The sequence below is a fragment of the Pholcus phalangioides genome, unplaced genomic scaffold (genome assembly GCF_987345545.1).
Source record: "Pholcus phalangioides strain wild (caught in Gottingen) unplaced genomic scaffold, Ppha-v1.0 ptg000015l_1, whole genome shotgun sequence".
NCBI lineage: Eukaryota > Metazoa > Arthropoda > Arachnida > Araneae > Pholcidae > Pholcus > Pholcus phalangioides.
The window spans coordinates 24,998,386-25,023,192 of record NW_028301608.1 but is presented as its reverse complement, the minus strand read 5'-3'; the positions used below and the strand labels follow the sequence as shown (position 1 = coordinate 25,023,192).

At 36.2% G+C, this 24,807-nt stretch overlaps 1 protein-coding gene across 1 annotated transcript in view; it reads left to right on the top strand.

Moving 5' to 3' along the window:
• Positions 1 to 3,032: 3,032 nt before the first annotated feature.
• Syt1 (Synaptotagmin 1) overlaps positions 3,033 to 24,807 on the top strand; it is a 41,174-nt gene continuing 19,399 nt past the window's right edge. Inside the window, exon 1 of the mRNA XM_089243233.1 lies at positions 3,033 to 3,425. The gene's annotated coding sequence lies outside the window, so the exon portion shown is untranslated. The remainder of the gene's footprint in view (positions 3,426 to 24,807) is intronic.

Sequence of the window (24,807 nt, the reverse complement as noted above, 5' to 3'; positions counted from 1 at the left end):
ATTAGAAATGTGTAGGAAGCTTGCGCAACCCCGATATAGAAACCCATAGAGTACCTAGTTTACCAGTGTACCCTGTCTATCTAGGCGTCTTATCCCGATACATTGTGCAATTGCCTTTGTTTAGCGCTTTTTTTTTGTTACGTTACCTTTTTTTCCCCGCCATAACTGTTGTTTTAAGCGTATCACCGGTTTGTGACTGGGACACTGGTTTTAAAACATTCATGTTTCAAGGAACCCCCCCCCCCCCCCCTCCTTAGAGTGCGTAGGAAGCTTGTGTATTGCCAGTGGCGTATTTACTCAATCATTCTTATAGCCCAAGAGAACTTCAAAGGTGCGACGGACGAATTTAAGTAATTAATGGTTAACAGGTAAGAACATTAAATTATAACTTGAGAAGAGCGGCAAAATTTGAATACTCGCAGGCGGTAAAGCTCTGGCGTATCCCTCGACGTAAGCATGACACTTGCGTGTCATTGCCAAAGCTAAAGTAATATTAACAGAGGATGAATAAAATTTTTTTCCTCAATGGTGTAAAAGATTAGTTAAGTTAACATCATTATTTTCAACAGATGGAGTCTTGCAATACCTCTTAAAATCCATTCGTCACTTGGAAAAGCAAAACAATAAGAATTGATAATTTTTTACTTTGAATACGAATTTATATTCCCATCCATTAAAATGAAATTACTCACGGATGAGCCAAATTTATCATTTGTAAATTTTTAAACATGAACTGCTACACAGCTGGTTATTATAATATTGGGGTCCATTAAAATGATTTTGATTTTTGAACGAATAGTAACTTTTGACCTAGTGGGACGTGATGTTCTTAATTTTTTTCATGAATTACTCTTAACGATTCTGACGACTGCTCTCAATAATTCTTGAATTATTTCTATGAGTATTTTTCTGCAATTATTTCAGTAATTCTGTAACTACTTTTTTTCATTAATGGATTTTTCATCTATTATGAAGTTATTTTTTTCAATAATTCTAAAATTATTTCTTTCATTAAGGTGTTTTTTCAGCATTTCTGTAAATTCTGTAATTATGTATACCTTTTGGATGCTGAAATTGGCTTCTCGAAATATACAGCCTATGTATGTGAAATCATATGTCGATGATTTCATATAGGCTTTTTAAAAATATTTTGGTTCCGGGTCCCTTGAATTCGTTAAGATGGCCCTTTTAACGTATCGAATGCCATTAATATTGAATCCGGAAAGTATCTCACAGTTTCTAAATACAGCAGCACAGATTCCAGTGTGGCCAGAGCTCTCTTAAACGATTTTTTTTTTCTGGTATTTAATCGTTATTTTATGTAGAGTTTAAATGTTATGTAGAGTATGTTATCGTATTAAATATGTAGTCAAATGAAGATCCTTAAATTACTCTTCATATATTTAAAATTTTAATCATTCACATGCACCAATATTTCTCAAAATTTTCTGCCTGTAGCCCCGCCTCCCTGATCATATTTTATTTTGTGCCCAGTCTAAACCAGACCAACATCCAGAAAGGGGGGTGGGGGGGCTTTCCTTATTTTTAACACTTCCATGATTGACAGTGTCTTCAAGAAGAAAAGAAAAGAGAGAGAGAGAGAGAGAGTACCACTTTCTTTTTAAATCCGTAAGATCCCTTACGTAAGTTGTTGGTAGTTTAAAATATAAAGGTTGTGTAACTACTTTACCATTTCCAGATGACGGCACAAGTTTGGGGACAAACAACTGTTTTCTTGAGGATCATCTAATCCAGAACGCGATGTGTGATGAGATTTCCCACTGACTTCTCATTCCGATGCTAATCAGCTTATCACTTTAATAGCGTGAGAATTACGAAACGACTTCAGATATTTAAAATATAGGAAAAGTCTTATTTCTTCTCCAAGGGGAAATATCGAAAAGCTTTGTGTAATGATTTTTTTTCGTACTTGAACCCCTTTTTACAACACCCTATATATATATGTACATACATTGCAGTCATTGACGTCAAAGAGTGAAAGGGTTAACATTTTTCAACCGCGGCCCTCTTTGAACCATATTGTTTTTTGTGCTCCAGCAGTCTAAATCAGGGCCCCCAAACATTCAAAAGAGAAGCCCTTTCTACTTATTCTCAGAGAAATTACATTTTTATAGCCATATTTCACTTCTAAATGATTCACATATTGTTCTTTAAAGGCATAATCCCCCATAACCACCAGCCATGCTCCCCATTTTTCTTAATTTTCCCTCGTGGTCCCCTTTAGAATATATTACATGGCCGGTGAAAACTGACTACACTGACGTACACAATAGGTTTTTATTAAATTACAAATTATGAATAATTATCCGAGACCAGAGAAAGATCACTAATCCACTTGTGCTATAAATAACTCTGACTCAGCTGTGTTAATTAATTAAGTGATTAATAACCCGTCCGTATATATTTTGTTAATTTCCCGGCCTCAATGACGTACAAGATTTAAATTTAATTCTCAGCGCGATATTGAAAATCCCTCAAACATTTTAAATTTGAATTGATAAATTTTTTCTTGAGGATTATCTAATCCAAAACGCGATGATGGGATTTCCCACTGACTCTTCATTCCGATGCAAATCGTTTCTCTCCTAATTTTAATAGCTTGGGAATTACGAAACGACTTCTGATATTTAAAATAGAAATAGCTTATTTCTTCTTCAAAAGGGACATATTGAAAAGGTCTTTGTATATAATGGTTTTTTTATGCTTAAATCTTTTTAATGCATCTCATACTTTTTTCTTTCTTTCAACCTTATGGATTCCGCAACCAATGACGTCAAAGAGGGAGAGAGATTCTCCTCTCTCTCTTTCTCTTTGAGAAAAATACTTGAAGAGAGAGAGAGAGAGAGAATCATTCGAAGTGAGGTTGAAAGGAGAAGGTTGTGCTTCCATATATCCCAGAAAAAGCAGCAAAATATCGATCCTCTAGTAACCATGGCAGCTCAACGTAATAGGACGACCATGAACTAAGGGGTGGTTTTCGAAGGGGGGCGTTTGCGCACACGAGCAAGAGCATTGACGAAAGTTGGTGAGAGAGGGTCGGTATGTCCATCGTTCCTTTGTGGATGTGTTAGCGCAATATATATATACATACATACACACACACAGGGTCGACCCCAGCGCTATCCCAGAACGAAAAGACACCCCTTCGCGCAAGTCAACCGAGTTACTGCAGTGCAATGGCGGATCGGTCCTTGTCTGCGGAACTACGTCTCCGCCATCTTGTTGTTAGAAAACACCACGATGGAAATTCTTAAGGTAACAATAGGGAACCGGTCTTCTATTTTGAATTCCATCATCGCTCTCCATCAAGAGACAGCGACGACAACAGCGAATTCAATTTCGAGGTGGCTTCGAAACTGAAGCCTCTCTTTATCATCATCCGGCTTCTTAATTAGAAGGTAGAGGTAAGTCAACACCGATTCACGGTCGATTGACCGCACATATTTTACGTCCTTTTTTCCTGATAACATACGGATAGTTTTTATTTTTGTAGTTTGGAATGTCAATTTCGATGACCTTTTCGGTTGTGTCTTGTCGATCTTGTGGTGTAATGAGAATCGGATCACTTGAATGGGATTAGGATGAATGTCAAACCAGCTGGCACGAAGCCTCATTCAACTTTGACCTTCGTCTATCATAATAACAAACAAAGTTCATCGGAAATGACGTCAGGACCAGATACAATACTCATTATAATTAAGTACATTTATTGATTAATCTAACCATATGTGTGGTCCTGTGTACCGCGTATTTAACTAAAGCCGGTATATTTACTATGTATCACACATTTTAAACGGAGATTCACGGTTTTATTTGGATACTGATTAAACAAAAATTATACATAAATACATTGTTTTTTTCATAATTTAAAGCGCATAGATACTCCTTTACAAAAAATCATATTTATTTGTATTTGAAAGAACACAGATTTTCAAAGATAAAGTAATAAGAATACGCGATGGTATAGGAAATATATCAAATATTGGAGTCGGACAGTTCTTAACTAATAACGTTATTGCTGAGCCCTTTGCATCCATGTCTGTGGATGCCCCACCACCTTGTTATTAGAAAACGCCACGATGGGAATTCTTAAGATAATGAAAGAGAACGGGTCTTTTTCCATCAAGAGACAGCGACGACAACAGTGAATTCGATTTCGAGGTCGCTTCGAGAGAAAATGATGCCTCCCTTTTATCATCATCATCCGGCTTCTTAATTAGAAGGCAGAGGTAAGTAAGTCAACACCGATTTACGGCCGATTGTCCGGACATATTCCATCCTTTTTCCGATAACATACGAATGGTTTTTACTTTTGTAGTTTGGAATATCAATTTCGATGACCTTTTCGGCTGTGTCTTTATCGATCTTGTGGTGCAATCGGATCACTTGAATGGGATTAGGATGAATGCCAGACCAGCTGGCACGAAGCCTCATTCAACTTTGACCTTGGTCTATCATAATAACAACAAAGTTAATCGGAAATGACGCCAAAGCCAGATACAATACTTATTATAATTAAACACATTTGTTGATTGATCGAACCATATGTGTAGTTTTATATACTGCGTATTTAACTAAAGCCGGCATATTTTAACTAAAACCAGCATATTTACTATATACTAAACATTTTTAACGGAGATTTACGGTTCTTATTAGAATACTGATTAAACAAAAATTATACATAAATATATGTTTTCACGATATTAAACACATAAATATTCCTTTAAAAAAATTCATATTTATTCGTATTTAATAGAACATTTATTAATTATCAGAATTAATTATTAGAATATTCATTATCATTTATCCTATATGGTTCCGTGCATACTTGAATATACATGGCAAATTACATGGTAAAAAAAACGCTATTATACTCATTTCCTTCCTCAAATTTTTGGAATTTTAGAAAGTGCATCTTTTAATGTAATTTCAGTAAAAAATATGGTTTATGTGAAAGCTAAACGTTTTTTATTTTCAACAAGAAAGAGTCGATTCCTTGTTGGTGTCACTTTTTGAGAGCTACCGAAATATTTTACGTGTTTAGAGATTTATAAAATCACACCAGATATATTAAAGGGAGTAGAAATGAAACTCAAGGTAGAAACTATTCAACTTTGCTGAGCAAGATTTTTATCTCTTCATAGATAACATTAAAATCAAGGCAAATTGCATATTTTATCTTTAATTAACCATTTTGGCTAACTAAAAAAGATCCAAATCAATAAATTAAATTGCTGCGTTGTATTGTTTCAAAATTAAAAATATGCTAATAGCACCAATTTACACCCGTACTTTTTAAAAAATAATTTTCTTCAATACGTTTCTATTGAGGTGGACCATAGTGGATTAAATACATTTATTAATTAATCGAACCATATGTGTTTTTTGTTTACTGCGTATTAACTAAAGCAGGTATATTTAGGCACAATCAGCGGAGATTCACTATTGTCATTCGGGGAGAGAGAGATACCGATAATACACATATTTCTCATAATATTAAGCATATAAACATTTCTTTTTTTAAGAAAAATCAGATTTTTTCGTATTTAATAGAACATAAATTTTCAAATACGCATCAATAAGAATACCTGGTTATATAGGAAACATCCAATATTGAGAAGTTGGGCAGTTCTTAACTGATAACGTTATCATTAAACCATTTACATCCGGTACCATCTGTTCGATTATCGGATGCCATACGGAAGGATATCGATTTAGTCTCCAATTATATGTTAAAAAATACAATTTTTTTATGGAAATTTTAAATGTGAATGATAAGTTTAGATTATTATGATAATATTTCAGTTGTGAAATTATCATAGTTGTACAGCTGAATCTCGTTATAACGAACTCCAAGAAACCGGAGAAACAACTTCGTCATAACGAAATTTCGTTATAAAGGAATTCCAGGATTTTGTATTATTCCTATGTAAACTTATCTGTGAGATTAGAAAAGTGTTCGTTAAAACGAGATTTTCGCTATAACGGTATTCGTTAAAACGGGATTCGACTGTATATATAGCTTTTGTTGTTAAACTTTAAGACGGCTTCTTAGTGACGCTTTGTATGATGTAAAGAAGCTTGCCATCTGGGGTAGAGATATAGCTGGGATTATAGATGTCTAAAGACTAATTAAAATATATTGCTTAGCTAATTATTTATGATAATTGGTGACCAGTCAACAAACTGCTCAAGAAGAAAAAGAAATTAAAAGCCTCAGAATAAAAGAAAAAAATTTCTGAAAAAGAAGTTATGTATAATTTTAAGATGAAAAATTTTTTTACTTTTTTTAAACTACATTATCTGAAATAATCAGCATTTGTGTTGCGTGATTAATTATTATTGGACGTTTGCTCAGGACGGTACGAGGAATATATGAAGAAAAGACAATGCAGTTTGAAAAATTAAATTTTTATTTGAAAATTTCCGATCTTTTGGTGATGAGGATGAACATTATCAGATATAATAATGAACAATTATATTTAATTGTGAAAGAAGAAAACTATTCCACATTCATCCAGTATTTTAAGAGGACAAAGTTTCAATATTACAGTAGAATCCTGTTTTAACGAATACTGTAATAGCGGAAATTGCAACTCCGGGGTTGTCAGACTTTTTTCACCCGTGGCACCCATTTCCCCAATCAACGCTTATCCTCGGTTTCCCTAAACAGTTTAACAAGGAATCATTTTGAAAAACTTTTGTCAGGGCCGCAGCGGCGCACAGTTTGAGAATCCAAATGCAGTAACTGATGAGGTTCTCGTGGACGTCGTCAAATGGAAAGAAAGAGTTTCCTGGGTCAGAGGGCTGGTTGCCGAGTACGATTCCCTTTTCTTAGTTCTCTTCGAAATCTGTTCAACTTTGATACCTCCTGATGATACCAACCACTCACGTTGGGGAAACATTGAGAAGAACTCGTAATAACGATGAACTTTTGTCTCCGAGACACTCCCTTTTTATGCAGGTTTTTGTTTTTTAAACCGTTAAGTATCGATTGATACAAGTGACTATTGGGCGAGGCGAGATGAACAATCTCAGTTAAATGAATTTGCCGTGGCAGTGAGTTACGTAGCCCGAGTGGCACGTCTTCCACTATGTGAAGGTTACCATCAAGGTCCATGGGTTCGAATCCAGGCATAGAACATCAGAAGAAAGTTCTTTACCTACCGAGCCTCGGGTGACCACCGATGGATGGAGCCTTTATTTCCCACCCAACTCCACTGGTTGGAAATTGCCATATGGCGATATATGACCGGAGTTCGTGTGCGGTAAAGTAGTAGTGAGTAACGTAGTTTTTTTTTTTTTTTCGAATATCCGTTTGAGTTGAAATAAGAAATAAAAATGAATCCATACCAATTATTTTGGATATAAAATGTGGGTACGGCTTTCCTCTGGTACATTTCTACGTAACTTGGAATCTTTCAGAAAAAAATGACATCTCTTCCATTATGGAACTCTTTTCCTACGCCTTCATTAGAGAAGGCTGCTGCCTAGTCTCTGAATTAACCATTCATTTGGATGTTATGGAACGCCGCCCTCGTTGAATAGTCGCGATAGCCGCTGTGGTGGTCGTGTGGTCATAGTGACGGACTCGCATCGCGAGGAGCCGGGTTTGAACCCCATAGTGGCAGCCGGCTTAAATTGAATCTCCTAGTTGAAAAGTCTCGTCACAGAGACCTACAACGGTACAATTATTCAATCATTACACTTCACTCATAGTTTAAATATTGATGGCAGATGGCAGCACACTACACATAGCAAGCATTACACAGAAACAAAACTTAACGTCAGGTTCACAACACATCCATGCACATGCTGACATGTTCCGATTCGCTAAAAATTCCGTAGAGGAATGTGTATGAGATGCATGTACGGTTAAGTAGTACTAGAGTATCAGTCATGGTGTGTGCAGTTGTGGTATATTTGGTCCTAATTTTTCAACCGAAAACCAGCTCATAAAATATTCATCACAAGTGTTTCCTTGAACGTTTCTGTTAATAAATGACATATCGGAGGGTTCTCTTGAAAGGTTTTTCCCCGAAAAACATTTCTGAAAATGAAGCTTTTATTTTCCATGTAATTTTTTTGTGTTGTCCGGTTACCTCATTATCATGCATCGTGAGGCCTCCCTTTTTTCGCAGTCTTTCGAAAATTAGATACTGTATATTATCAGGAATTTGAGCAAATGAAAATTCGCAATTTCTCTGCAATTCACTTTAGCTATAAAGGCAGTTTTCATCGTTACAACAAATTCTAGCTAAGTTATTTTATTTATATATACACACACACACATCTTGAACACACACTGTTCAAAAAGAGGAATTAAATGCAGGGAAACTCATACACAAGATGCTCAATAAAAGAACTCGAGTAAAGATTGATCTGAATCTTTTCTTGTGGGTCTCGGAAGTGATGGTGAATTTTCATCTAATAAATAGTATGTAATTACAAATTTGGACAATGTACTGCACTGGTCATAGTGACGGGACTCACATCGCAAGGACCCGAGTTCGAACCCCACCAATGGTGGGCAGCTGAAGTTTGTTTTCTGTGGTACCCCAACTACGAGGCGCGAATGCTTGCCTATCTCCCCCATTAAAAAGTCTCTCGACAGAGAGCAACAGGCCTACAACAGTAAAATATTTAATCGCTACACTACATTCATAGTTCGAAAAATAGATGGCAGATGGCAGCATTATAACAGCATCACGGAAAACAGGAGTTTTTTTTAAAATTTCAAATAGAAATACATTAATTTTGTAACATCCACTATCGGTCCAAGTCCGTAACGACTAATCAACACAAAGCGGTACCTGATCAGCTGAAAAAGCGTCAGCATAAGCATACTCTGTTAAGATATCCGACTACGTTCAAAACGTCATTTTGGAAGAAAATATCGATTTTTATTTGTTAATTTTTTAAGAAATCCCTATTTTTGTGATTCAAAAACAGGCCTTGTTATGCTTATATGACGCTCATAACCGAAGTTACGTTTCTACGTACAAGTAATCCGTGAAAAAAAATTTTAAACGCCTTTAACAAAAAATGCTATTTTTGAAATTTTACTTGAAACACGATTTCTAAAAATCTATTCATTGTATCATTACGAAATTTTAATATTATATTCTAGTAAATATATACAGGGTGGGCAAAAAGTCCGTAGAAACTTTAAAAATTCATAAAAACTGGAAAAATAACCGAAATAAAAAACTGTTTGCAGGGTTAGCATCGCTAGGTCACGGGAATTTTTTCAAGACAGGAAAAAAACCAAAAAACAACTTGAAAAACAGCCGCTAGTTGACACTGGTACGAGCGACTTCGGTGGAAATATGCAAATGACACGGTTATAAGAACTAACGTTCCTAATCCACAACCACTTCACCGTTGTAAACCGTGTATGTGGAGCTGCTGCACCCTTCCTTTGCTAGATTTGTGACTCGCCTGCAATGTGTTATCCCCTGCGGTTGTGGTCATGTGGAACACATACTGCTGTAATGAACAATTTAGAGGCATTCTGTTCATTCTTTGTGAATATTTTCTTTGACTCGTGTACGTCAGTGCCACCTAACGGCAGTTTTTTAGTTATTTTTCCCCTATCTTGAAAAAAAATTTCCTTGACCTTTAGTGATGCTAACCCTACAAACCATTTTTTATTTCTGTTATTTTTCCGGTTTTTATGCATTTTTAAAGTTTCTTTTTTGCCCATCTGTATTATTGAGTTTATGAATTAAAATCTAAGGTCTATCACATGTATTTGTCTAATTACAGTATTTTAAACACGATATGTAGAATGAAATTTCAAACATTTCATACGTACATTAAGAAAATTTGAGTGTAACTTATGAACATATCATACAATCCTTTAAATTTTGGTTCATAACCTGCACCATTACCAGTTGAATAAACTGTGAAAATGACAAAAAATTCGATCCATAGTTTTTTTTCACAATCGTTTTTCGAAAATCACATGAATTTTGTTTGAAATTTACCATGAAAATTACCTTTTCATAGCAAATGACATAGGTAGTCCAATATTTATTATTGTTTTCACAATTTTAGGACACTATCTATCAAAAAAATGTTATTAAATTTCACTCCAGTACCATTTTAAATAAAAGGGACTAGAAAGGTAGTCGGATACCTTAAAAAAATCTTAGAGTTGTAACTAGATCAACAGATCTAATTCAGCAATGCAACTTAGGAGACCTCACTGGTGGTCGGCTGAAGTTGGTTTTCTGCGGTTTTCCAACTTCGAGGAGCGAATGCGAGTTAGTCCCTCGTTTAAAAAAAAAAGTCTCTCCGCATGAAGCATGCAGACCAGCAGCACGATACTGACATAACATATCAAGCATTTACCATCTTTACTTCAAGATGTGGAAGACAGATGGATGCAGCAGCAAGGACACTAAACAAACACAAGTCTGACAACATAAACAGTTAGGGCCACACGTACTCTCAGAACACACATTCCGCCATGCACCAATTCATTAGAAATTCCGTAGAGGTATACATACGAAGTACATGTGCGGTTAAGTAGAAGTAGTAGTAATATAAAAGTAGTATAGAAGTAATACAGTGCAGTATAATCATAATTATGATGAGTCAAAGTGAAGGGTCGGATCAGTGATCAGACGGAAGCTTTCTTTGAGAAGAGCATAGGTATGATGTGTATTTGTCGGAATCGAAATGACAAGCATGTAGAGTGAGTGAGCTGCAACCGATTTTATATACCGAGAAATCTCAACACGACGATATTCTTCAGAATTAGAAAAAATAGCGTTGTAGAAGGAATATCGCGTTATATCGAGAGATAGCAACACCATCACACACCACAAAGCTTATACTGTTGTTATATCTCTCTTCTAAATCGTTGTTAGTACCACCAGAAAGGGCACTTATAAGCATCGTTTTAAAACGAAATTACGTTTTTATTTGCATAATACATTTAATTTCTCGATAACGAACACTCATGGGACGAAAAATTTTGTATGTTAAAGGGGAACGTCAGCTAAAAAATGGGGAGGAACAATGTACAGTGAAATACGATATACCTATAATTTTTAATGTTAATATGCATATGTTATTGTGTGTGAAAGTGAACACCAGGACGGTGGTTATGCATAATCATCACTTATCTCCATATAAAAAGAGTTTGATTAAATTTCACCACATTTATCATTTTTATCTGCGATTATGCAGAATCTACAAATAAAAATGGAAAATTTGATATAAGTATGAGAAAAATTTATAATTTTTCTTCTCTTCATTAAACCAATTAATTATTTTTACTATTACATAATACGTGCACTACACGCATTTCGTTATAAAAACTACATTAAATTGAAGTAAGCGTGAAAAAGACGAAACGTAAAAACCATTATCAGTCTTGTAATGTTGGCTTTCTTCACTCGTACAAACATGTGCAAACGAAACCAATATTACTATTCGGAATCACCATCCTGGACTATAGCCATGATGTTCAGTTAAGCATGTAATCAATTGACGGATCATTATATTTACCAATACGAGCTTAGGATTATACATAATCACCGTTGAATATTATGGATTCTGGATTTATGAACAAAAATTAATAAATTAGAGTTCGGAAAAAAAAAATAATTAGAGATTGCTCCCTAATTATACTCCCCCGCAATGTAGAGTGTCCACTAACGGGGAGTGAAATAGATTAAAGCCCAAAATTTTCATTTCTTATTCGTACTCGTTCTTTCTTCGCTGCACTTTTTCACAAACTAATCAATTCTGTACATCAGCGGCTTTGAACTTAGGATCATTAGGGTCTCCTGACATATTCCATGAGGGCTACGGGGAAAACAATCAAGTTAAGGGGACGCTATGGAAGGTGGTAAAAGGGAGGGGGGGGGGCTGATTGATGTGAAAAAAGGTAGATGTGAAGAAATAAAAAGTTTTAAAGTGTAAAACATGGCGGGGAAAATGTGTGATTACTTTCACAACTCATAAGTATGTAAATCTGTAAACCAGTGGTTCTCAACCGGTGCTCCGTGTGCACTTCTCAGGGGCTCCGCGGTGATTCAAGGAAAATAAATAAAAATCAGTAAATTTGATAGATAAATAAAAAAAGAGGTCTACAGGGGTCTGCCATAAAAATTATATACTGAAAGGGCTCCGCGAGTCAAAAAAGGTTGAGAACCGCTGTTGTAAACTATTATATTTCCAGAAAAATATGCGCCCCCCCCCCTCCAACCAAAATATCACTTTACCCAGAGGCTGATGATGTGCAAATGACCCTGAATAGAATCAGGACAAGAGACTGAAGAAGCTCACTGAAGACAGGGGTCCAGAGACTATTATAAATTTTTCAAAAACCATAAATTCCCTACCACTACTACTATTATTACTTTCTTTCTTTCTTTTAAACCGAACACGGTCCAGGCTCTATCGGCTTTAGTCAGTTTTAGCTATTACTATAAATTTACCGAAAAAAATCAGTTCTATAAGTAGATATGGTCTCATTCCTGAATGGGGGCGGGGGGGGGGGGGGAGTAGTGGCTGAATAAGACATGGGGGCCACGAGAAGAAAATACGGGTCAAAATTGGCTTTGGGCGAAAAAGTCAAAAAACACCACTACTAAACCATACACATGCACCTCGTCCATATTCCTTTACGGAACTTCTAACGAATTGGCACTTGTTGGAATGTGCGTGTTGCGAACCTTAACGTGAAATTTGTTTCAGTGAATAACGTTCGTTATAGTGCTGCCATCTATTTTTCGAACTACGGGTGAAGTGTAAAGATTGAAGATATTTACCGTTGTAGAGGCTTGTTGTCATAGGCGGAGATAGACTTGGAAGTCTGGGGGTGGGCACGATGATGATGATGTAAATTCATATTCATATATACATTAGATCAGTCGACTCCACCTTTGACGCCCCCCCGTATCTCCGCCCATGCCTGTTGCTCTCTGTGGCGAAGTGTTTTAGTGGGGGAGATCGGCTCACATTCGAGCCTCGAAGTTGGGAGCCACAGAAAACCAGTTTCAGCTGACCACCACTGGGGTGCAAGTGGGGTTCGAACCCGGGTCCTTGCGATTCGAGTCCGTCACTATAACCATTGCAGTATATTGTCTGAATTTGTAATTGCATACTATTTATTGGATGAAAATTCACCATCACTTGCGAGACCACATGGAAAGATTCATATCAAACTTTTAAAATCTAATTACGTATTTATAAATAAAATTTGAATTAAATACATTGTATAATAATAAATTACACGCTGAATAATCAAGATTTTATCCTTCTCATTCCTAAAGCAAAACAAACTATTGAAAAATTTGATTGATTTCTCTGCTTAAGTCAAAATGCTCTTTAAAATAATTCTTTTTAATTAAATAATTGATTAATATGGGCCAATATCTTTACTAGAACCATTTGAGTTAGTATCTCAGTGTGTACGTGTACGTACACGTGTATCTCAGAGCTTGACTTGAAAAAATAATCATTTAACATCGTGAAAAATGAGGAGCGAAAAAAGTGAATTTCGCAAACAAAAAAAAAATTTCTTCAGTTATTATTTTTTGAGCGATTTATCTTCTAAATGTTCCCAAATGCAATTTCTGAACCCAATCCTGAAAACATGAAGTTTTCCCACAGATATAACCGATCTATAAACCTACACTCACAGCAGCTGGGAAAATCCGGAGATATTTCGATGGTTTTTCCCAGGCAATTTAGCGGAATTCGTGAGTTGAAGGTCAACTCTAGATCAATTTACCACAATTTATTAAACGTAATAAAAATAAAAATGTTTCCCGCGTGTGTATGTCCGGGTGGTGGTCATATTCCAGTTCACGTTTTCTTGGCATCTTGTCAGCAATTTACGTATGCATGAATTGATCCAGGGCGTAGTTAGAACTGTATCATTTAATGTCCCGCTAACACAAAGTTTGCCAGTCATTAACCTTGCCCCGTCAGCGATTCTCTGCCAAGTCTCGTGTTTTACCGTTCGAAAGTTTGTTTAGCGTCAGCTGTAATTGTTATTCTACCTCATGTTTCAAAGATATAACGTAAAAGTTTTGAATGAATGGACTCGAGAGACTCAGGTGAGTAACCGACTTGAAAACATTCGCGCATTAATCTACGTGTGCTTTGCAGGATATTGACCTTTCGGAATCAATTCCAAACTTGTGTTTTTTATCTGTCAATAAATCGATTTTTTATAGAATAAAGTATAAGAGGCCTTTCAATTTCCTAATATTCATACTCGATTATAACGACATTCAATGGATGACAAAATAGTGTTGTTATAACGGAGGATGAATTTTTTGATGAAATATGCTCGTTTTGCTTGGAGAAGGAAGCTTGGAAGTGCAGCTCATGAAATGCTCAAGTTAGAAAACCCAATTTTTTTTTTTACCGTAGGCTCACCGCTCTGCGGTCGTGTGGGAATCATGCTGGACTCTCGTCATGAGGATCTAGGTTCGAACCTCGTTGAGTGAAACAGGTTTGTCCCACTTTAAAAGGACGTGAATGCGAGCCGATCTCCTCGTTTTAAGGACTCGTCGCATAGAGCAAAAGACCAGGGCTGGACAGATATATTGGCAGCCAAACCCGGAGCATGTAAAAATTCTTTACGGGGCATGTACATGCCCGACGGGGGGAAATAAGAAACCCAAAAAAATTAAAACCCCTTGTGTGTTTTTATTATGATTACTGGCGGTGATGCAAGTGTTTCTTGAACATCCCTTCTTTTTGACATTTGAAATAAAATCTTTGAAACCCTAATTTTTTTGTTACTGAAATTACCACAAGGCCGGAATCAATCGTTTTGCGATTCACCACAATAACTGTATGGGTGCGTGTGTAATAAGGATAAACAGGGAATTTTTATGGCATATAAAAATACAGCTTGTCCAAGAAGTTTACTAGGGAGCCCTTATTAAAATAAATTACGTATGCGTGCGTGTGACGTAAATGGGCAATTCATATATTTGGATGCGTTCCCCCCCCCCTAGTTGAATTATGTTTCCATAATCGGAAGGAAAGGCTTATAAGGACTTCCTAGACGAGCTGTGTAATAAAGGTGTGTTGACGGTAGCTCCTAAATCCTAAATAATTGTTATTTAGGAACTACTAGTTATCGTTATTTAATTTCTAGCTAGGACTTTGCTAGGCACTTGCGATGGATTATGTGCTCAATACAATTTACAAATATTTTATTCTTTAGGTCCCTAAATATTTTGCAGCTAGTTTTGCTGCTGCCCTCGAACCTGCCCAAGTCAGGTCCAGGAACGTAAACAGGCCATGATTCAAAAAGTGAAGCGAATAGTAACTTATATCGACTTCTTTTTCAAAAAAGACAACAACAGAGCAAACAATTTTTAATTGACTGATCTTGGATTTCTGATTGGTGACCGCATTAATTTTTATGAGGATCAGGATGGATAGTCCAAAAATGGATAAATTTTACCCTGAATCTAATCGCCTTAACGAGAGGGTGGGGTGATAGGGAAAAAGAAATTCTGACAAGGGGCGGTAAGACAAATAAGATTGGGAAACTCTGTGCTGGTTTTGTCAACAGATGCAAGGAAGGCAGATCAATTTTTAGAACTGTGAGTTAAGTGTGATGATTGAATATTTCACCACTGTAGGCCTGTTGCGAGACTTTTTAACCGATCTCCCCATTAAAAAGTCTCGCCACAGAGAGCAACAGCAATCATCACACTTAACTCGCAGTTTGGAAAATAGATGGCAGATGACAGCACTATAATAAGCATTACACAGAAACAAACTTCACGTTAGGTTCACAATATGGACATGCGCATTCCACATATACCAATTCGTTAGAAGTTCCGCAGAGGAATATGAACGAGGTGCATGTGTGGTTTAGCAGCAGTAATAAGGCAGATTCAGATGGTGATTTATATTAAAAATTTGTGTATCCTATATGAATTATTTTGTTGAAGAGGGAATTATGTGAATAAATACTACATGACGCTATCTCTTGGGCGTTCTTTTTAACAAGCAGAAATTATTTTTCCAATGAAATAAGTAAATTCAGTAATAATATTTAGTAATGTTTTTCGAGAATGTAAAATATTTATTCGGGCATGTACATTTTTGGAGATTTGGCCAGCCCTGAAACAGACCCTCCACAGAACGTACAAATATATTCAATTATTGCACTTCAATGATGATTTTAAATGCAGATGGTGGCACCACATCATCACATACAACACTAAATATCCACTCAGACTGTTCGGTACATGTACACATACTTCTAGTTCAACTCGTAAACACTCACATAAAAAAAAAACTGGTTAAAAAAATTAGAATTTTTTTTTTCGAACCTGAGTATATTATATCAAATGCTATCACGAAGTGGTAAAGCCGCTAACGTGGTCCCACGTCACGTCAGAGTAGTGTGTAGCTGTCTTTTGTAACCTTTTTCAAATAATGCAAAAATAAACAGATTTTGAACCACCCGTAGAAGACGAATGATGAGATGCAAAACACAAATTTGAGGTTTGAATTAACGATAGGTATACGAGTATGAGTTTTATTACAAGTAATGATCTCACAGTTACTCATGCGAATAAAATCCCTGACGTATTTCTAGAGTTGGTATTGGGGTGACTTTAGAAGACTCTTCAAAGAAACGTCTAAGCTTGAGAAAGCAAATATTGAAAGTATGAGTTAAATTCGTTTCAGGATCCCCCTATCCGAAGAGCGATATGTGTCGTTTGATATGCATAGCCAAGGAAAAAATATCAATAGCAGTCTACGGATTATGAAGGCTCTTCTAATTTTCCCAAAAAAAGGATAGAAATTGAACAAATATAGACATTATTCAACAAATCACGTTTAATAGCCATAGATATTGTTAAGCATTTCACCAATGTTTTTTAGACTTCAATTACCAAAGATTGTACTCCAGGTTTACTAAATTCTAACGAAAAATGGATCTTAATAATTCGAAGTCTTTGAATTTCGAATATTAATGGTGATGTGAAAAAAGAGGTTCATTGATATTATCCTCTACGGGCATCGGACGAAAATGTCACTTGATGTAACATGATATGAATGAGAAATTGCATCATTAAAATAATCAAAAAAAGAAAAGAACGTAAGTAATATTTTTTTGTTGTGTTTCAGTTTTTAGACCATAGTTTTTTTTTCCTGACTTTTTACGGCATCGGGGAACACTGAAATTTTTTTGAAACAAAAATTTAAAGGGTTTGAACTTCAAGTCTGCGAATTAAGACACTTTTTACAATTGCAATTACCACTATAGACTACTTGCAATTGTAAAAAAAGTGTCTTAATTCGCAGACTTGAAGTTCAAACCCTTTAAATTTTTGTAACCTTTTAAATTTTTTGCAATTATCACTATAGACTACTTGGCGAGGTGCGTAATGGCACCTGCCCATGTATGTAATATATCTTTCTCAAGATCAATAAATGGTTAGGTTTCCCCGGAGGCACCCGAGTCCCCAGGGACAATGTGCTTATATCACTGAGTGTGACAGAGCCTGGGTGTCTCTCGGTTCCTATCACTATCACTATAGACTACTGTTTGAATGGTCATCACATTATTCACGCAACGTAAAATTTCTTTTAAATTACTGCGGAAGGAATACAGAAATTCAAATCTATGTACAGTGGAGTCTCGACAATACGAGATAAACGGGATAAAACGGGACTGATACCACTTTGGATTACAGAAAACTCTGATTATCAAAAAAGTAAAAGAAAAAAGCTCTCTTACTCCGACCAACTTTGCCCTTAATTCAACGGCTTAATTAATGGCACAACTGCCAGGACCCATAGAATCTGGTTAAAAGAAACTGACAGGGAGGGGGAACTCACGCCCTAGAGCCCGATATTAATTTTTTTACACAATTATCAACTTACTATAGAGGTGCCTAGGAGTCAAGTGCCCGAGTGGCGTGGTGGTAAGGTGCTTGTCTACCACCACGAAGGTTGCCAGGTTCAAACCCAGGCGGAGGAAAGGTATTTTCCTAACGAGTTTGAGGCGATCACGATAATTGATGGCTTCGTTTCCAACCCGCTCATTAATGGCAGTAAATTGCAATATAGTGATATGGCCAGAGTTGGTGCTTGGTGATATATAGTCTAGCAATCAAGACCATTCACGAGAAATGCGATACGTTCTTTTATGTGGTTTTAATTTTCTTTTATTTTAGTTGCTTGTTTATTTTATTTTATTCCTTTGTTTATTTTTGTGTGTGTGCCTTTTTTCTCCTGTTTGTGATGTAAGTGCCACCTTGCCATTTTACAAATAATGTAAATAAATACAGTGAAAAAACAAGTTCGTACTTGGCGAAAAACAGAGGTTTTTAAAAGAAATTTTGAAAAGTTCCAGCATCTTGGATTATCCGGAACCTCGAAGTTTTGAGACTCGAATTATCGAGACTACTGTATGCGTTTTCTCGTTATTGTATTAATACTGACTCTAATGGGAGGGACGACGACGACGACAATTAATTGATATTTTTAGTGTAAATCGCGAAACTTTGAATCAACTATGGTACTTGACCTTGCTCTACATCTCTATGTAACTAGTAAATCAGTGGAACCGTCAATTGCCAAATCGCAAATCGAAGGAAAACACGAGCGATTGACCCATTTGCTAACCCACTTTCTCCTGTTAATCTTTATCTCGTCAAGGACGGCTCAAGAAATGTGTTTATAGTCCATATCCGCACCACCGTCTACAACTTGAGATTAGCTCTGTTCTAAGATAACCTTGAGATTAAATCTCGTATATTTTTCATAAATACGTGACAACCAATATTTATCTCTATCGTTCTTCTTACTATCCAGATCCTTCTGAGAATGAGTGAATTAAAAAAAATTGGGGGAAAATGAAATGAAATAGAATGAAATGAATAAGTTATTAAAAAAAATCTCGGAGTGTTATTATAGGAATTTCAGGTTTCTGGTTTTTCTCCAAATTTGAGCTGTTTTCTGAAATGAACTTTTTTTTCAATAAACATTTTAGTTCCCTGGCAAATTACTATAATGGATATATAGCGGTATATTGCCTGGAAATATTTCATATTTTCATGAAATTATGCAATATATTAATACAGCCAATCTTGCCATTCATGTTACGAGTCGTGACAATTAAATGCACTTTTAGTTAAAACGTCACTACAATAAAGAAGAAAGATTGCCAAAAAACGGCCAAGAAGGGAAGAAAATTTGCCAAAAGTTTCTAAAAAGAAGATTTCCCCAAAATTTATCAAAAAGAGAAAAAAATTATCTAAAAAAGAAAAAAAATTCTAAAAAATGATAAAAAAAACATGTCTCAATAAATTATCAAAAAGGAAGAAAATTCACCAAAAAAGAGATCGAAAAGAGAAGAAAATTCACCGAAAATTCCCAAAAAAAAGAGAAATTTAGCCAAAAATTTACTCATTTGCTTCCAACTTTGACTCAATTCTCTGATAAAAAGTTTCTGTCGAAATTACCGAGAGCATAATATTAAATTGAAGACTGGAGGCTCCTACAATATTTTTGGGTCAAAGAAGTAAAAAAAGGGCTCATAATTTCATGTAAATTAAGCGATGTTGTTTGATGTTTTCCTCCGCTAAGCACTTCCGAATCAATAAAATGAATAATGAGGGCTTTCTTTGGATCCATGAAAACACTCGCTGCAGGAGCATTTTCTGGCTGTAGAGAAAGGGTATGCGGAAGTGGATCCACAGAAGTGGATCGATGGTGACCCACATTCTGGCGAAACTACTATCAAGAAACTCCATTTCGCTCTTGAAGTACCACATTTACGTAGAAAGGAAATTGATCTCGGGGAAATGAAGGAATCGAAACGATCAAAAGACTTCCAACAACCTTCAACTCTCAAAATAAATGTCACATCTCAGAAATTTATTTTTTCGATGATTTCTCATATATTTTATTTAACTGTCATGGGTGTCATTAACTAACATTGGTGTTGACGGAGGAAGAAGAAATCAACGAGGCTCTGGAATTAATTAATTGGTCGTAGAAAATTACGATTTGTTTCGTATTTCAATATACATTGTCTGGTCAAGAAACGTCCCTTAAATTCGGTAGATCAATCAACGTATTTATCGATTCATTGTTTTTTGTAGGTCTTTCTTGTTAAATAATTTCTATTGACCAGATTTGTATCAATACTTGCAGGGATAGGGATAGTTCCTTCGATTCTTTACTGACCAGTTACATACGGGATTTTGATGAGATTTGGTGAATGGTAGATCTCCAGTTCAGGTTCCAAGCGATGGACGCTAGCTAACTTTTTCCAACACAACCCTGCCTCATTTGAGTTAACTTAGGAAATTATTTTGCATCAGTCCAGGGTTGTGAGCGATTCTATCTATCCGGATCATAGCATCCCCTTTTGAAGCCTGCAAAGCGAGTTCAAAACAAGTAGAGTCTAATACTCCGTGTACTGCTTATCCACAGCCGACTAAGCATAACGGTTTAGTGGGCAATGGCTCATCTTTTTGTCTCTTCCTCTTTTCACGTGCTAATTTCGTTGCATCCGCCACGACAGATCCACCAATCTGTACAACCCCAATCTTTATGTTCCTTGGTAAAAACTGGAGTCTTTTATCGGATTAGTTTCACCAAAAACGTAGTTATCTCTTCAAAACGTGGCTGTTGAGTCCCAAGCGTTTGAGCTCTTGTCTCCTTAATCGAAATGGTCTTGTCTTCACCGCAGAACATGGTCGTCAACTTGATCGAAACATTCGGCATAATAATAAATAGCATTATGAATAGCATTGCTTAGATAGAGAACTACAAAATCATTGGTTTTCGACTCTATTTTTTACCACTTTCCTGACAAAGGTGATTTATATCGTTTTAGGTTTCGTATCAAGACAGAACCAGGGCGCTGTTGGTATTGATAAAGAAAGAAATATTGCAGGGGAGATAACACAGAACTTTTCCTAAAAACTGATGGTCAACCTTACTTTTCAAGTGAATAATAAATAATAATATAATAAACAGCTGGATATTTGCAGGTTTCTACCCTGCAATTTGATTCTTAATAAATGCTGATTGATTTGACCTTTTTTAAACACTGGAACATCTTTTCCGCTATCATGTGAAACGTTTCCAGCCACGATTGATTCTAAATGATGAGCTTTCTTCTTCTTTCTCTCAAATCGAGCCCAACTCCGGTCTATCGCCATAGGTATAACGAGTTATGCCGGAAGTGTTCATATGTACCTAACAGTCCGAGTCCATATCTGGCGATTTTAGTGCTGCCATCTATATTTTGAATTGTAAGGGAAGTGCAATAACCAGATAGTTTTACCGCTGTATGTCTGTTGCTCTCTGCGGAGAGACTTTTTAACAGGGATATCGGCTCGCAATAAATGATAAGCTGCTCGATGAGATGGTTTGCTAAAATAAAGCGGTCGTCAATCGGTGGTTCAGGAGCCTTCGATGATCTGTGAGATAACTATACTACTACTTAACCGTACATGCACCTCGTATACACACATTCCTCTACGGAATTTCTAACGAATCGGCGCATACCAGAATGTGTGTTTCGAGTGTACGTGTGACCTTAACGTATTTATGTTGTCGAGTTGCGCTTGTTTCGTGTTCATCTGTTTCTGACATCTGTCTTTCATTTTCTGAAGATGGAAATGCTTAAATTTTCATGTTATGACAGTATCGGGTTGTAGGTCTGCCTGCTCTCTGCGGAGAGACTATTTCAAATGGTAAACCGACTCGGAAGACCACCACAGTGCCGTCAACAGGGTTCGAACCTGAATCCTCAGGACGATGCCCACACGACTGCACAGCGGCTGTGCGATAACTCTGCTTGTCTATGGATAAATTTTGAAAATCATTTGGTTACTAAAGTCTTGCATCATATTCTAATTCGTCTTCATAACACTAAAATGAGATTAAGGGAAAAATAAATCGAATATAAGTGCATTTCATATCATAAAACTATTCAAATAAAATAAAGCATTTAAGAGATAATAATTTTTTTATAGATGTTTATAACTTCTTTAAATTATGTCTTTCATCTATTAGAGCCCGGACGTTTAGGCACTAAAAATGGTCGAAATAGGCAGGCAAAAAGGCCCTAAACATTCCTAAAATAGTCACTAAACAAGGCATTTATAATTTTTGGAAGGAAGAAAAAATAACTAAAAACAATGGTATTAAGGGTCCAAAAACTAGCTGAAAAACTGGTTTCACTTAATCCGTCAATTGTTTTAATTATAGTTTACAATAACTGCATTATTATCCAAGTTAAATTTATTTCAAGCCCAAAATAAAATGTTAGTAGACCCTCAGGATTAGGCCAGTTCCAGGACCACCATTACCAGACGCGGAGCCAGCAGAGAAAATGATCTGTGAGCTTTTTCGAGTTGCGAATAATTCTCGTTTATTTGCTGTATTATTTGGAGTAATAATTATCATTTCTATAGTTGAAATACGGCTAATTTTTTTCTACAAAAATAGAACACTAATATTTTTCTTTTTAATATTACCACGTATGCGGGACTTTTTCAAGCTTCGGGCCCTGTGTGGTCAGATCTGTCAAACGCCCCTGAGGGCTACTCTGGTCAATTTAATCGAATACTAAATGTGTTTCATAAATAGCCATGGTTGCTTGCAGTACAAAAAATAAAATCAAAACAACATGGAGCCCTGTCTGCTCCTTCTCCGCCTTGTGTCAGCCATGACGTCAATTCATGACCTCTTGAGACAGTTATCGGTGAGCTACACACATACAACGCAGTCCAATGTCTGAGGGAGAAAATATTTTAAAAATTTCTAGTTTACCTTTGCTTTTCTAACCATGGACGGAGATACTAAGGGGGGGGGGGAGAGGGAGGGGTCCCCCCCCCCAGCTTCAAAGGTGAAGTTGACTGATCTAATGAATATACGCATATATGAATTGACATCATCATCATCGTGCCCCCCAGACTTCCAAGTCAATCTCCGTCCTTTAGATGAACGCAGTCCGTGTTAGAAAACGGGCTGCGTTCATCTGAAACAAAATCATTCACGTCTAACGCCATGCGGTCAAAGCAAAGTTGATGCATGGCAACATCTCTCAGATTACTTATTTACGTCTAAATGGGGCTAGAGTTAGGAAGGGGGGGGGGCTTTCTTATGATAATCAATACTGAGAGTTGGAAAATTTTAGAAAAGACCCCTTCTTTTGAAGTTTTCAATGCCCAAAAGTTTTACAGATTATGGCCTCTGAAAATCACAAATAAATTTAAAACTACGTTGAAATAGGCATTTATGGCACGAAAATTCGAATATATATCTTTTTAATTCGAGGATATCTTTTTAAATCCAGATATCTTTTTAATTCTAGTTCAAACGATTATACAGTACATATACAGTATTCTGAGTAAATATTCTGCTTCCAATGCATTACCCATTATTCTCACTTCGGTACTCTTATACGTTAATTTTTACCGTGACCGTGTTTCACGGTTTGATCGCGTCACGTTTGTTTAATGCTATCGAAATACTACTAGAATAGACACTCACTTGAAGTTTATATTAAACCAACCCTACAAATTCTGACCTCAGTTCTCCTAAACTGAGTGAGCATCAAACAATCAGTTATAAGCGTTAAATAGTGCAACCTTGATTTTATTTTCATCTCTAATAATTCTTTTTTTTTTTTCGTATCCACAACGAACATATTTTTAACTTCTTTTGCGCCAGCAAAACACCATGTTAAATTATTGTTTCCAACCTTTCAACTCTTTGATTTCACATCTCCTTTTTTCCGAGACTATTTTTGGGACTGAGAAAGGTATCTGCTCTAGTAGTAGCAGTCTGTGTACAGAAGAAGAAACAGACCGAGGTTTAAACCCGAAACACACTACCTGATTTAGAATACTAATACACACAAAGTAAACACAGCTGGAAGCTCGATTATAGTTTCCGAAACTCGGAAACAAGAGTTTCTGACAGTTCCCCGCTGATCGATTTTCACGGGATATAACTACATTCAATCACGTTATACTACAACTACTACTTAACCGTACATGCACCTCGTACATAATCACGCTATACTGCTGCATGCGTCCGAACAAAAACAAATGCATCTAAATAAGAAAGCGTAAGAGTTCTTCAGAGAGTGTGTGTTTATTCAAATTACTTCTCATGCAATTGGACAGGCCATCAATAATGATAAATGCGTCTCATTGACCACGAAATTCACCTTAAGTTAAACGAATTTAATTTTTTTAAATGTATTAAATATACTATTCATATGAGAAAAAAAATATTCGTGCGTGTAGAGGTCAGTTGCACCAACAAAAGCGGAAATATGGAAATTGGGCATCGTTATTATGTATGAAAGAAAAGGACTTTCAGGAAGTCATAAGTCTGCCATTTTTGCTGCCGAATTTCAATGACAATATGATGGTTTCGCTTTCACGAATTTCTGTTATTGTCAATGTCCATTGTCCCATCTTCATATTTACGACGCGTTTACTATGGAGTTGGTATTTTTATTATTATTCTTGTGTTGGGTGCTATTTTACAAGCACCTGAAAAAACACTCTCGCTCACTCACTCTCACTTAAAAACCCCATTCATTCATTTCTGAAGTAGAAAGTTAACCACGTATGTGTTTGGTTCTTAATACGGATTATACGTATGGCGAGAATAAAGAAAGGATTATACACCAATTATTGACGAATTTTGTGATGTAGAAGGTGGGTGAATTTTTACGTAAAAATTATACACAGATGGTGCTAGTTGTTTTATGTGATACTTTCAACCACACCTCGTGCA